The sequence below is a fragment of the Caretta caretta genome, chromosome 21 (genome assembly GCF_965140235.1).
Source record: "Caretta caretta isolate rCarCar2 chromosome 21, rCarCar1.hap1, whole genome shotgun sequence".
Taxonomy (NCBI): domain Eukaryota; kingdom Metazoa; phylum Chordata; order Testudines; family Cheloniidae; genus Caretta; species Caretta caretta.
In genome coordinates, this window is record NC_134226.1 from 9,064,223 (window position 1) to 9,080,353 (window position 16,131).

At 41.2% G+C, this 16,131-nt stretch overlaps 1 protein-coding gene across 6 annotated transcripts in view; it reads left to right on the forward strand.

Annotated features, from left to right (window-relative positions):
- Positions 1 to 16,131, forward strand: part of USP49 (ubiquitin specific peptidase 49) — a 57,871-nt gene that overhangs the window by 5,393 nt on the left and 36,347 nt on the right. For 2 of the 6 annotated variants that reach the window (XM_048826293.2, XM_075122016.1), the window contains exon 2: positions 6,163 to 6,276. The exons of the other annotated variants lie outside the window; for them this stretch is intronic. The gene's annotated coding sequence lies outside the window, so the exon portion shown is untranslated. The remainder of the gene's footprint in view (positions 1 to 6,162; positions 6,277 to 16,131) is intronic. 6 annotated transcript variants of the gene reach the window in all.

Below are 16,131 nucleotides of genomic sequence, written 5' to 3' on the forward strand. Positions count from 1 at the left end.
GAGGACCAGTCATTAAAATAAATGCAAATGTATCTTCTGACAAAATATTTATTGAAATGCATTATAAAAAGGACATTTATACAGATTTTTTTAAAGCCCCAAAGTATGTTAAAATGACAGTAAGGATGAGGCTTTAATTGCACAAAAGTCAGGAAATTCAGAGATCAAGTTTCCACAGGAACCTTAGCTCTGACCATTTCTATCATCTTGCCATGAAAGACCTTATTGTAAGGCATACAGGCAACAATGAGCAATGTGAATGTTCAGCAAGTACAATATAATGAAAAGGAACTACTGTTGCTCCAGTAAAACTCAGTGACTATGTTGAAATGTATTTACCTACATTGCCAATTGCTGTAGGATTTCTGTGCCTCACATTATTTATAAATATAATAATAATAATAAACCATCCTATTTGATACTATTTTAGCCTAGTTGCCAATCTTTATTGGGTGGTAAATTTATCCAGTGCACCTGTCAAGGTTCCTCCCCCACTCTGAACTCTAGGGTACAGATGTGGGGACCTGCATGAAAAAACCCCCTAAGCTTATCTTTACCAGCTTAGGTCAAAACTTCCCCAAGGTACAAAATATTACACCCGTTATCCTTGGAATGGCCGCTACCACCACCAAACTAATACTGGTTACTGGGGAAGAGCTGTTTGGACGCGTCTTTCCCCCCAAAATACTTCCCCAAAACCTTGCACCCCACTTCCTGGACAAGGTTTGGTAAAAAGCCTCACCAATTTGCCTAGGTGACTACAGACCCAAACCCTTGGATCTGAGAACAATGAAAAAGCATTCAGTTTTTTAAAAGAAGACTTTTAATAAAAAATAGCAGTAAATAGAAATAAAGAAATCCCCCCTGTAAAATCAGGATGGTAGATATCTTACAGGGTAATTAGATTCAAAACATAGAGAACCCCTCTAGGCAAAACCTTAAGTTACAAAAAAAGATACACAGACAGAAATAGTTATTCTATTCAGCACAATTCTTTTCTCAGCCATTTAAAGAAATCATAATCTAACACATACCTAGCTAGATTACTTACTAAAAGTTCTAAGACTCCATTCCTGTTCTGTCTCTGGCAAGAGCAGCACACAGACAGACCCTTTGTTCCTCTCCCTCCTCCCAGCTTTTGAAAGTATCTTGTCTCCTCATTGGTCATTTTGGTCAGGTGCCAGCGAGGTTACCTTTAGCTTCTTAACCCTTTACAGGTGAGAGGAGCTTTCCCCTGGCCAGGAGGGATTTCAAAGGGGTTTACCCTTCCCTTTATATTTATGACAGCACCATTCAAGAATTCATGAAAATTTAAAATTTTCTTGCATTTGAATGCACTTTTCTATATAACCTTTGATATGCATGTATAGCATTTAGTATTGCATATATATTTTCAAAAAGAAAAGGAGTACTTGTGGCACCTTAGAGACTAACTAATTTATTTGAGCATGAGCTTTCGTGAGCTACAGCTCACTTCATCGGATGCATACTGTGGAAACTGCAGAAGACATTATATATACACAGAGACCATGAAACAATACCTCCTTCCACCCCACTCTCCTGCTGGTAATAGCTTATCTAAAGTGATCATCAAGTTGGGCCATTTCCAGCACAAATCCAGGTTTTCTCACCCTCCGTCCCCCTCCCTCCCCCCCCAAACTCACTCTCCTGCTGGTAATAGCCCATCCAAAGTGACCACTCTCTTTAAAATGTGTATGATAATCGAGGTGGTCCATTTCTAGCACAAATACAGGTTTTCTCACCGTCCCACCCCATACACACACAAACTCACTCTCCTGCTGGCAATAGCTCATCCAAACTGACCACTCTCCTTACAATATGCATGATAATCAAGGTGGGCCATTTCCAGCATAAATCCAAGTTTAACCAGAACGTCGGGGGGGGGGTTAGAAAAAAACAAGGGGAAATAGGCTACCTTGCATAATGACTTAGCCACTCCCAGTCTCTATTTAAGCCTAAATTAATAGTATCCAATTTGCAAATGAATTCCAATTCAGCAGTTTCTCGCTGGAGTCTGGATTTGAAGTTTTTTTGTTGTAAGATAGCGACCTTCATGTCTGTGATTGCGTGACCAGAGAGATTGAAGTGTTCTCCGACTGGTTTATGAATGTTATAATTCTTGACATCTGATTTGTGTCCATTTATTCTTTTACGTAGAGATTGTCCAGTTTGACCAATGTACATGGCAGAGGGGCATTGCTGGCACATGATGGCATATATCACATTGGTGGATGTGCAGGTGAACGAGCCTCTGATAAAAGAAAAGGAGTACTTGTGGCACCTTAGAGACTAACCAGTTTATTTGAGCATGAGCTTTCAGTGTGGCTGATGTTATTAGGCCCTTTGATGGTGTCCCCTGAATAGATATGTGGGCACGGTTGGCAACGGGCTTTGTTGCAAGGATAGGTTCCTGGGTTAGTGGTTCTGTTGTGTGGTATGTGGTTGTTGGTGAGTGTTTGCTTCAGGTTGGGGGGCTGTCTGTAGGCAAGGACTGGCCTGTCTCCCAAGATTTGAGAGAGTGTTGGGTCATCCTTCAGGATAGGTTGTAGATCCTTAATAATGTGTTGGAGGGGTTTTAGTTGGGGGCTGAAGGTGACGGCTAGTGGCGTTCTGTTATTTTCTTTGTTAGGCCTGTCCTGTAGTAGGTGACTTCTGGGAACTCTTCTGGCTCTATCAATCTGTTTCTTCACTTCCGCAGGTGGGTATTGTAGTTGTAAGAATGCTTGATAGAGATCTTGTAGGTGTTTGTCTCTGTCTGAGGGGTTGGAGCAAATGCGGTTGTATCGCAGAGCTTGGCTGTAGACGATGGATCGTGTGGTGTGGTCAGGGTGAAAGCTGGAGGCATGTAGGTAGGAATAGCGGTCAGTAGGTTTCCGGTATAGGGTGGTGTTTATGTGACCACTGTTTATTAGCACTATAGTGTCCAGGAAGTGGATCTCTTGTGTGGACTGGACCAGGCTGAGGTTGATGGTGGGATGGAAATTGTTGAAATCATGGTGGAATTCCTCAAGGGCTTCTTTTCCATGGGTCCAGATGATGAAGATGTCATCAATATAGCGCAAGTAGAGTAGGGGCGTTAGGGGACGAGAGCTGAGGAAGCGTTGTTCTAAGTCAGCCATAAAAATGTTGGCATACTGTGGGGCCATGCGGGTACCCATAGAAGTGCCGCTGATCTGAAGGTATATATTTTGTGGATTGTGTAATAAAAGATCCTATTATGGGTCCAAATTATGGCCTCCTGTTCTTCCAGGTATGGAAAACCCTTTATGTAGCAGAATCAGTCAATACAGTGCTGCTGCTTGAGGAGGAAAAGGTAGGATTGTGGGAGCCTGTGCAGAGGATTCATGCCATGCAAGCTGAAGAGCATAGCTCCTTGTGTTTCACTGCAGAAAGGAAGGTTTAGGGTGCAGTTTCAGGGCTGGAGGATGTGCACCTGTGTGGAACCACTGCTTTTTAACTTGATGTAGCACACGCTGTGGCTATCAGTCTGAATATCAAGTTTTTCTTTGGGGGGAAAAACAAGCCCAGACACACACACCCTCAGAGATTTTTGTCTCAACTGCCCTATTGTTGACACACAAGGTAATTAACAGTTCACCCTCCTAAACACTTAGCCACTATGAACAGTTAATTTGATTGTGGCATGCTTTACAGAACAAAGTATTTCCCCCCCTTATTTCAGTGAATGGAAGATCTCCCTCATTAGTGTAAAAACTTAAAAGATGTATTATTTTGGAAAGGGATGGGCAGTGATGTAAAATTTCAACTGATTAAACACAAACGCATACATTTTTTAAAAAACAAATCCTAGTATATTTAAAGATTTAAATGTACTGATTGTGTTGTATGTAGTGTTTGTAAATGTACGTAGTGTATGTAATAAAAATCCTTAGGTCTTATATAGCACTTTACATCCCTTGATCTGGGAAATACTATTATCCTAATTATACAGATGGAAATTGAGGCATAGGGCGGTGGCTTGCTTACATTCTAAAGGCACAAACTGGTTCAGTGCTAAACTAGAGATACAACCCAGAAATGGAGTAGAAAAGCTTGGTTTATTGGTGTGCTTCCTGCGCGGAAGAAGGCAAGGATACGTGGCATGGGTTTTAGCCAGGCTGCAACTTTATTAGTCAAATTACAGCCAAGGTTCCCATCGAGGACTGCTCAGTGCAGTCACTTGCATCCAATTGATCCTTTGCCAATTTTTGGGGTACTCCCACAACGGGGAGCCAATCATTGCAATAGGAGGTTCTCTGGGCACCTCCCCCTGCCCACTGACATTCCTCCCCTTTTCAAGGGTTGAGGTGAGAGTGTGCCTTTACTCCAGCCAGCAGTGCCATAAAGCACATTGGTGGGCTAGTGTCCCAGCCCCTGGTTTGCATTTGGCCCCAGGGGTTTAAAAGTGTTGCCCCATCCCTTAAGGAGATGCCCTCGGGATGCCCCCTATGTTAACTTTTTGGATCTGGAGCCTAAATCAGTGAGTTCCTACACTAGGCACTTGCTAGAAGCAGGTGCCAGCATCACCTTGGCTGCCTCCACCCCACCCCTCACAGGCTACCTGGAAGTTTGGCAAACCTAATACCAAGATCATCCAGGAAGAAATCGGCACCTATATCAGAGAGGTGTACTCAGTCCTCCCCAGTTTGAGGGTGGAGCTGGTTCCCAGGAGAATGGTTTATTCTAGTTGCACTGCATTTAAAACATGGGTTGTAAAGAGTGTTTTGAAGTAGGAGAGTGAGGGAACCTCACATGTTTATAACCAGACTGTTCTAGGCATAAGTGGTGGTAGAGAAAGCACCTTATTGTTGGGAATGAGTGGAGAAAAATGGACCAAATAGGAGTAACACTTGGATGGAGGGGGCATAGGGAGAGATGAGGGTAGAGATTTTGGCAGTGGAATGCCTTAGAGAGAAGAATCTTGCATTTTATGTGGAAGAGAAGAAGCTTGAGATAGATGTTGGGAAGCCAGCAAAGGGATTTGAGATGGTAACAGTCATATTGGAGCAGCAGAAAAGGGAAAGGATGTTGGCAGCAAGTTGGATGACTTGGAGAGGGGAAGTGATAGAAGAGAAGTTTCTGTTTCCTTGCATTCCAACTGCAGAACATAATATATATCCCAAATCTGAAAAGTGAGGCTAGTTATAATATGCAGGGTAGAATATGTATCTGTTTGCAGCATGACCGACTAAATAAAAACCCTACTCTGTGACTGTGACCTTATCTTTTTGGCATCCATTTGGCTAACTAGCAGTTTACACTTTTAAATAGTTCTTCTAACATATCTGTGGCCAGGTCTGCACTACAGACTTACGTCGGTATAACTACATCACTCAGAGGTGTGAAAAATCCACACCGCTGAGCAACAGAGGCATACCGACCTAGCCCCCAATGCAGACGGTGCTATGTCAGCGGAGAGCTTCTCCCATCAAAACAGCTACCACCTCTTGCGGTGGTGGATTAACTAGGCCGATGGGAGAAGCTCTCCCGTTGACATAGGAGTGTTTTCATCTAAGCGCTGCAGCAGTGCAGCTGTGCCAATGCAGTGTTTTAAGTATAAAGCTGCCCTGTGTGGAAACATCTGATACTCCAGGTATAGTTGCCGGAAAAGTTGCTGAGAGGGGAGGGCAGACACATGTACTCAGGCGCTTGAAAAGTTTAACCAACATTGTTTTAGTAATGCAGGAGCCAGCGGGGGTGAAAAGTGCCATGTTGCCATGCTTCTTCCCCTCTCTTCCACACACAGTACCATGACTTTGAAACCATGCCTCTGGGCAGTTTAAAGAAATAAACAGTTGTGTATTGTATTTAATTCTAACATTGTCAATCGTCTTTCTATTTAATACATTTTAAAACGTATCTTACAACATCCCTTATCTTTGTTACATCTCTTTACCCATCTTTGCTTTCCTCCATTTTCTTTTCTGTAACAGATTATTGTGTATCTTTTCTTTTTTCACAAATCCGTCACTTCTTTTCCTCCTTTCTAACCACACCCCATTATTTATGTCTCTGTCCCCACATTCCATTCACTCTCCTCTCACTGATATTTTTCTCTTTTCTTTCTTCTTCCCAACCACAGAAATTTCTCAGTTCCTCATTTCTTTTTTGTAACTTTTCCCATCATTTTTTCCCACCCAGCCACCCACACTAGTGCTTGGAAATGTTACCAGATGTCTCCTAGTCAGAGAGGACTAAACAATGCCAGCCTAAGATTTAAGATGAAAGATGAGTGGCTCTGCGCTTTATGCCCAGGTGAGAAAATAACCCTCACTTGCCAGATGGAAGGAAAGGGGAGGGTTCTGGGATTTCTGTTAGGTTGCTGTCTCTGGACCCTGCTCAGAGGCGCTCTCTCTTGGTCTACTAGATGTCTGATAAAATTTGAAATACCTCCCACATCCCTCTCCTTGCTGGTCAGTCTTAGGGTGAAACAGTGCAGCATAGGATATCAGTTAGAGGACTGCCAAGTAACTGCAAAATAAAAATGTGTCCATACAAATCTTACTCATTCTGCAATGAATTTACTCCACTTTCAAAGTGGATTATCTAATTCATAATAATTGGCCAGTTAACTTGCAAGAAGGGATTGCATTGTTTTGATGCACATCATTTTAATTAGAAAAACAAACCCCATGTAAAAAACCTCCCCATGTAGACAAGTCTTTAATCTGCTTCCCTCTGGAACTTCCTGGCTGTGGAGACAGACCTCTCACTACTTCTGTTATTGATCCTCTGCCCCAGTGAATATCTCCAATGCCTGCCTCTGCTGTGGTTTACAAGCAGCCACAGAGTGAAATAGACCTGATTTTTGTCAGTTCCGTTGTTGCCAGCAGGGTTCAAAATACCAGGGTGAAAACAGACAAAATTCTGCTGCAGCATGGTAAAATCAGTATTGCTAGCCCTCCAAAAATGAGATTGGATTAAAAATCATTATTTAAAATAAGAAGAAAAAGAAAGTCAGAAACCCCCAACATGTTCTGGTTTTTGTGCCTTTAGGTAAATTTGGGTAACATTTTCAAGCTCTTCTCTACAGTCACGAGGGCTAGAAACTTAAAAAAAATAAAAAATAAAAATGGAAGTTGAGAGTTCTCATCTAATCACATGCTTCCAGGAGCTGAGACTTTAAAAACAAACAAAAACAAACTCGCACCAAATATCGTGACAGTTGGCAACATTGTGACTTACTTGTCATAAGCAAGTAGAATTTTCAAGCTCTGCCAATAGATTCCATGACTTGTACAGGGGAGAGCTCTGGGCTCCCTGTGATGAAATTAATTCTTTTTGTATTTGAAAACTCACTATGGAAAGTGCATTGTGCCAAACACAAGACACATTGCAATATGAACTACAGTGCACATCCAGTGTGTTGGCATAATGGGACACAAGTGGTGTCACAGAAACATCGCCAGTGTAGTCAGTGCCATAGAGGAGATTAGAAGCATTTTGCCAAATGCAAAATGCAAAATTTTAAATTTGTTTTGAAATTATTTAGTGCATGGAGATTGGAACAAAGAGAGTGGGCCTGGAGAAGTAGGGGTGGGAGAAGAAGGGCAGGAGAGGGTTTTATTGTTTATGTGGGGAGATCCAGGACTTTCTGATGTCCCTTGAGTCATGTTATTTTTGTGGGAGTTAACACATCCAAGAATTATCTAATTTACCACGGTGGTATGTAGAAAGTTCTCAGGTCTGGGTAGTGGATCATTTGCATGATCGGTGGTCCAGATATGAAGGATGTGTGACATCAGAGGGAGAGTAGAGAAAGGTTTGAAAGGTCTTGGGTTTGAAAATAAGGAGAGGATGTCAAGATTGATGAGAACAAAAGTGCAGTGTGGTTGTTTTTTAAACTGACCTCATGCTTATCCAGAAAAATCTGTTGGTAGTCCCAAAATTAGAGCTGCAATGTAGATAAAATCTTCACTTTTCAAATTCAGCTGGGGAACTACTCTGAGCAAATATGAGGCTTTTGGTTCCTTTGCAGTTACTGGTGTGCCCCCATACTCCAGTGCATGGATAGTCTATGTCATGTACCGTGTTGTGTACGGTTTGTAGGAAAGATGATCTACAAAATGCAGTTGTATTTGCTTGCTTCATTCGTGTGAGTGGCAGTATTGAAATATAGAAAAATGGAGATCAGGCAGGATATTGAAAACCTTAAAAAAAGATGAGGCAACTGCTATGTGCTATAGAAACTGAAACAAACAAAGGTGGCAGGTTTAATGTCAAGCTCCCTACTTTTGACACTCTGTCACCCTGTGATAATTTTCAGATTGCCTATGGTGAGCTCTTTGTGCAGTCATGATGTTTAACATCACCATGCAGTATATATCGAAATACAAAATAAAATGTATTTTACTGCATTGCACTCGGTTACTGTTTCTTTTGAGAAAATCGTAAATTTTTGGCAAAATGTGAACATGAGATTGGTATCTCTCTTTGTTTTACCTCCTCTGTGTGGAGAAAACTCACTGCTTTGTGGTAAGTGTTGTTCATCAGTTTTTGTTCACAGCATGGTAATGAGTATACATTAACTGTAACACCTACAGTATATTGGCAGCCAAAGATCAGAGTGTGAAATCTTTGAGAAAATGGAATACTTGTTAGGGGCACCTCTCCAGCAGTCAAGACATTTTTAAGAAAACCTAATAGATGGGTTTCATTAATTAGGTAATTATTATGCAATTCAGGGAGAAGTCTGTCATTTTTAGCCCTGAAATGGCAGAAGCCTTTTCCAATATCTTTTATTTCTCCTCTGCAGAAGCTCCTGTGTCCCACACTACCTGCTTGTATAATTCAACAGTGTTTCCATACACAGAGAAAGAAAATTGATATATGTAGTTGCTGTTATCTCAGGAATAGTATGAGTTTTTTTCACTTGAAATTTTTCTTGTATAACATACAAATCGTAACAAACACTTTTTTTCTGGTGAAGCATCCTTTTTTCGTTTCAAAGAGAAAAACCACTGTCAGCACCACAAAAAAGTGTTTCTTTGGGTGGAATTTTTAAAAATCATGTAAGTTATATCTAGACCAGTGGTTCCCAAACTTGTTCCGCTGCTTGTGCAGGGAAAGCCCCTGGTGGGCCGGCCGGTTTGTTTCCCTGCCGCGTCTGCAGGTTCGGCCGATCGCGGCTCCCACTGGCCGCAGTTCACTGCTCCAGGCCAATGGGGGTCGCGGGAAGCGGCGGCCAGTACGTCCCTCGGCCTGCGCCGCTTCCCGCAGCCCCCATTGGCCTGGAGCAGCGAACCGCGGCTGCTGGGAGCAGCGATCGGCCAAACCTGCAGACGCAGCAGGTAAACAAACCGGCCCGGCCTGGCAGAGGCTTTCCCCGCATAAGTGGCGGAGCAAATTTGGGAAACACTGATCTAGACAATTATATACTGTAGGAATTAAGGGGGAAAGTTTCTTTTTAAAATAAATGCCTTAACCTTAACTTCCTCCATGAGATGTTTGTGAATATTTTTTAAAAAAATGAAAATAGTACAGTTTAAGATATTATGGTAAATTGAAATTAAGATTGTGATGTTAGGAACCAAGAACACCTGAGCAAAAGGACAGGTTTCAGAGGAACAGCCGTGTTAGTCTGTATTCGCAAAAAGAAAAGGAGTACTTGTGGCACCTTAGAGACTAACCAATTTATTTGAGCATGAGCTTTCGTGAGCTACAGCTCACTTCATCAGATGAAGCTGTAGCTCACGAAAGCTCATGCTCAAATAAATTGGTTAGTCTCTAAGGTGCCACAAGTACTCCTTTTCTTTGAGCAAAAGGAGCCGTCTTGCTTCTTTATGGTGCGAGCAGTGAAGCTTTTACACTGAACACTTTATCATGTGTGGCTGAATAAGAAATAAAGCATTCTCATGGTGAATCCAGTGAATATTTTGAAAGAAGAACTGATTTAATAGGGTAAATGCTTTAGTGCATTTGTGTTCTTTCAGTCTTTTCTGTGGAAGATCAAGTCAAGAATTATAGGCCACAGCTGTGTTCTTCCATTTAAAACTTGTATAGGGTATCAGCTGAGCCAATTAAAAAATGGTGACCACAGCCTTATTCACTTTGAAAGGCAGATCCGTACACTTGATCAAGAAGTGCTGCCTTGCAATCATATTCTCCCATTCAGTTTCAGTGGGTGGCATTAGATCTGATTAAGAAATACTGTCCTACAGTTGCATTCTCTCTCTCTCGTGCATACTATGAAAGGGAAAGCCTCAGAAGACGTATTCAAGGCTTTTATTTAAATTAAAAAAGAAAGGGGGTGGGGGAAGCATTCTTGCAGCCTTTGTAAGTGGATATGCAGATGACCTGAAAGAGAAGTGCCATTTGGTCAGAAATATTACATGAATGTCTTGAGAAAGGAAGAGCAGTCAGTGCTGGTTTGTGTTTCTGTCCCACTAACTGCTTTGTTCCCCAGACTCCTAAGAAGGATCAATGGCTCTGATCCCATTTTCTCCTCTCTCTGTTCCAATAGACTCATAATAGATGTATTCTCCCCCTTTTTTTAGAAAAAGGGGATTTTATATTGAAGCTTTCATTCTTGCCATAAATGTGATATGAACTGGTCGGCTTCTTGACACTTTTCAGAGTAACAGCCGTGTTAGTCTGTATTCGCAAAAAGAAAAGGAGTACTTGTGGCACCTTAGAGACTAACCAATTTATTTGAGCATAAGCTTTCGTGAGCTACAGCTCACTTCATCGGATGCATACTGTGGAAACTGCAGAAGACATTATATACAAAGAGACCATGAAACAATACCTCCTCCCACCCCACTCTCCTGCTGGTAATAGCTTATCTAAAGTGATCACTCTCCTTACAATGTGTATGATGATCAAGTTGGGCCATTTCCAGCACAAATCCAGGTTTTCTCACCTTCCGCCCCCCCTCCCCCCCAACTCACTCTCCTGCTGGTAATAGCCCATCCAAAGTGACCACTCTCTTTACAATGTGTATGATAATCAAGGTGGGCCATTTCCAGCACAAATCCAGGTTTTCTCACCCCCCCCCCCCCCTTTTCCAAAAACTACACACACAAACTCACTCATACACACTGTAAGGAGAGTGGTCACTTTGGATAAGCTATTACCAGCAGGAGAGTGAGTTTGTGTGTGTAGTTTTTGGAAAAGGGGGGGGGGGGTGAGAAAACCTGGATTTGTGCTGGAAATGGCCCACCTTGATTTTCATACACATTGTAAGGAGAGTGGTCACTTTGGATGGGCTATTACCAGCAGGAGAGTGAATTTGTGTGTGTGTGTGTGGGGGGGGGGGCGGAGGGTGAGAAAACCTGGATTTGTGCTGGAAATGGCTCAACTTGATTATCAGATACATTGTAAGGAGAGTGATCACTTTAGATAAGCTATTACCAGCAGGAGAGTGGGGTGGGAGGAGGTATTGTTTCATGGTCTCTGTGTATATAATGTCTTCTGCAGTTTCCACAGTATGCATCCGATGAAGTGAGCTGTAGCTCACGAAAACTTATGCTCAAATAAATTAGTTAGTCTCTAAGGTGCCACAAGTACTCCTTTTCTTCTTGACACTGGTTCTGCAACCAAGTTTACTTAATAAGAGTAGAATCTTAAAATAACTTGGTTAGAATTTCACATTATACTATTGCATACTTAACATGCTCCAATTGAATTATAACAAGGGCAGTGTGTTCTAAGGAAATTACATGGTGTTTGTGGTTGACTTCTAACTAGAGCAATATCTGTCTTACTGAATATTGAACTGTGGTCTATAAGAACAAATCATTTTTCATACACAGCTCTTGGGTAAAGAAACCTTTTACATTATTATATGCTAGCCTGGGTGGGCTTAAGAACAAAATAATTCACACTTTCTCAAATGTGTATTTACTTTGCTACACCTTTTCCCTTTAATATAAATCTGTTTCAGTAGATAAGATTTTTGGCTTCATTTGTTGTATGTTTTATTTTTTTTTAAATATACATTTAGCTCTTCTTTGCATGGCACTTAAATTTATTCGGTTTCAGTATCAGAGTTTCAAATTTAACCTGTGTTGTAGTTTGTCCTTTAACATGTTTCTGGTGGTTGGCAGCTGGACTAAATTACAGGTGGTTTTTTTCCCTTCATCAATATATGATTTGCTGCTTTAAGAGAAATTGATTTGGTGCTGCACAAAAGGGAAACGTAGTTTCTTTTTTCAGTTCTTACAAAGGTCTTTGAAATGCTACTTCCCTTGATTATTGTACCCTCAGTTTGTGTATCAGGTCATGAATCTCTCAGATTGGTCTGTGCCTCCAAACATGGGGAGATCAAACTTGTGTGGAGTATCCTTTCGCTTGTTAGTATTTTTTGGCTTGTTTGATATGTTACTTTTCAATATAAAGAGACAGTTGTAGTTTTGACCTTTTACTTTGTTGGAAGGTTTCAAAGTTCTATTACATGAAGCTGCTTGCAATTTAAACACTTTCAATAGTATTTGATAGTGGTTTTTCAGTATGTTCCCACTCAACTCAACTATATTGGCTCAAAGCCGCCTCCCCCTCCCCAAATATTGATGTGGCTGTTAAGCTTTGTTCTCCTTACTTGATAGTCTAGAAAGTAAAAAGGATAGATCCCGCAACCCTTATTCACTTGAGTAATATCTACTGATTCAGATAATCCTATTTACTTTAATAGGCTCAGAATGAATGTTTTAAATAATAATAATAGCCATTTTGGCAATAGAGATGTCTTGAATGAAAGTGTTATTTTATTTGGTATGTATTGTTACTAGCACCAAGTATGGTCCTGGCTCCTGAGTCTGAAAATCTTTTCTTGTGCAAGGCACGTACTTTGTTTTCTTAAGTATTCCTGTGTGCTGTCTATATAAATTGGTGGCTTTCATTTTTTTTAATCATCTCTACCTTTTAATTTAATTTTGGTTAAAAATGCCAGCCAATTGAGGGATGATGAATAAGGAGTTGAATCCACTGCCTATTTGATTTCTATAATTTTTGTTTCCTTTCTAGACACAAATTTAGCTGAGAGGCTAGTGTCCTGCCTCTTAATGCCCACAACATTTTGGGTGTTTTTATTTACTGTGGTTGTGATGTTCTACATTCCAGTAATGTTTAGAAATGAACTTTAAACTAAATCATTCTGAGGGATGTTTGAGAAGTTTCAGACAAAATAAGAGTTGGAAAATAAGAGCTAACAATGGAAATGCCAACACAGCTTTCAGTATAGAACAGTGTATATTGCCAGTAGGGGTCTGATCTCTTGAAACTGAGATCTCTCAACATATATAGACGTCAAAAGACGCTGAGCACTTTATAGGACTAGGCCCTGTAAATTCTTTTTTTTTTTTTTTAACCCAAATAGCAACCATCTCTTCCTGAAGGTGGCAGACATATAATAGCACTTAAAGATTTAGTTATACATTAGATAGAACGGGTGGAATCCATTCAGTTCTCTTTGAAATGTGTCAACACCAAAAATGTCTCCATGACTGGGCAACACTAGCTGCTGTGGGATATTTAGGTGTTTTTTACTGATTCATGAACAATGAAAAATGAGATGTTCTATTTTGGAAACTGTGGTGAACTTAATGTGAGCCAGAGAAGTATTTAATGATAGATTAACTGAATTTTGATCGGTCATCTGCTTCAAAACACACTCTTCACTGTTGTGTAAATCAGGAGTTTGCAGACTGTGGGATAGAGTTTCCAGGTGGCCCAGCTTCCTCTGGTCACTGATTGAGTTCAGCGCAACCTGGGAACGTGGATGGCAGCAGGCTCACTTAAAGCCTCTCTCTCCTTCACCTGGTCTCCAGCCTTGCCTTTTGTGGCTCTTGATTAGCAGATATTGGGCTCTGATTTATTTTTATCTTTGAGGGGCTCTCTTCTTTCTGAACCCCACACTTTTCCCAATGCAGGGGTAGAGAAGGAATAAGTAAAGAATTTAGAGAGAAGCATTATTTGAATGATTTTGACAGTCATTCTATTGAACTGAGATAATCAGATTGATAGCTAAAAAATGCATCTATAATACTCAACCCAAACATAAGCAATTCACTGTTGCTCAGGTATTCTCTGCCCCCCACCTTCCTGGATTTTATGATGAAGTCATCACCTCTTGTCTGTCTCTGCTCTTTTATTCCTTATACGGTCTCTTTCCCTTTTCAGCCTTATTTTGCCCAGTCCACCTCATGCTGGTCTGTTGCCCCCTCCCCTTTGGGACTTTGACTTGAGGCAAGGTGCCTAACTGCTTTTCTTCCCTTGTGAGTTTTCTTTGCGCCCCCCGCCCCGGGTCTCTTTTGTCACCCTTGTTTGCCATATTGTTCCCTGGAGATGCCTGTTTTACCCCTTCACATTGAGCCATTATAGCAGTTCTGAAGGGGAAGAGACACATTCCTTCAAACCTCTTGCTTTAACTCCCAGTAGCTGTCCTCACTGGCTCAGAAGGCAGAGTTTTCTTCCCCTCCCATTGCTGCAGGCTCATTGGGGAAGAGAGATAGAAAGCTATAACCCCCTCCCACCACTCAACCCCCATCCCTTTAGCAAATGGCAGAAGAGTTGAGAAGAGGCTCCAAACTGTCACTGCTGAGCACAGACTGCAGCCCCACTGTTCTAGTGAAGTTGTGACTCTCCTGCTGTGGGGAAGTGAAATTATGAAGGCATGTTAACAAAACTATGATCCTTATGGTTACCCAGCACATTTAAAGCCTGAGTTAATGTGGTGGTGGAAGGACCTGTCTGTTTTTGTCACACACATTCTGACGTGACAGAGCATTACTCTTCTACTTGGTCACTGCATTGGTTGCCCATTAAATTCATCATCACAACATTAACTTTAAAGATGATACAACAGTGTAGCTCTCTTTATGCTGCCTGACTGACCTGCTGCCTTCCTGTATGCATGGTTGCCCTCTGAGATCTCTTGCACTACTAGCTTCCTGACAGCTCCCAGCTTTATATCGAAGTCTTTGAGATGCCATGCTTCCCAGCTGCTAGTGCACCTCTTGAATTTGGAATTCATTGCCTGTGCAAGTTTGACATGGTCTATTTATCTCTGTTTTTCAATCCAAACTCAAATTTTGCTGGTTTCTTTTGCGTACTCTGATTGACTGAGCTTTGCTTGTTATACCTTGGTCTGCCCTTGTGAAAGGTGCTATATAAGCACAATTTCTGTTACTGCTTAGCTGAAGCCCATGAAGTCAAACTGTTAGTTGACAAACTGTAAACATTCTTTACTCAACATAACTCCATCAGACTAAGAATCCTCTTAATGCCAAACTTATACCATCAGTGGTACTCAAATCTTACGAAATGTTTGATCTCTGAGAATGTTGGTTTGGCTTGTGATGCACAAAGCATGATCCCTTTCCATGAAACTGAATTAGACAGAATTTTTCCAGCTAAACATTCTTTCAGTGTCTTTGTGACCTGCAGTCTCACTTTCCATTGACCTTAATTCTGAGTTACAAAAACTTCTGTTTGTTTTGTTTTAATCAGTTAAGTTCTGTAAATGCTTCAAGAATCGTTTGCAATGTGTACAAACTTTGGAAACGGCTAATTAGAGGGGGAAGGATGGCCTTGGAAAGTAGCAACTTTGGCACTTCATCTAACAGGTGACAAGTCTTTACCTTTTATGAATGCTTCTTATTCACAGTGTCCTAGACATATATAAACTTAAAATTTATTTTACTGTTATTAGGAAACTTAGTGCTGGTGAAAGGTGTCAATCTGACCAATAGTTCTGAAGTCTTTTATCCCCCTTTTGGAACTGATCCTGTGATGCTTTGAAAAAAGAAAAGGAGGACTTGTGGCACCTTAGAGACTAACAAATTTATTTGAGCATAAGCTTTCCTGAGCTACAGCTTATGCTCAAATAAATTTGTTAGTCTCTAAGGTGTCACAAGTCCTCCTTTTCTTTTTGCGGATACCGACTAACACGGCTGCTACTCTGGAACCTGTGATGCTTTGAGCACTCTCAACTCCTGTTGAAATCAGAAGAAGCTGAGGACACTTAGCACCTTTGAATAGTTGCTCAGCATCTGATAGTATAGGATCTCAAATTCCCAAAACTGGCATAGCATGGGAAACAGCATGACAAACTTCTCCCACTAATGCATCTGGAGAGAACACCTCTGTGGGTGAAAGGGTAATTCTGTTTTG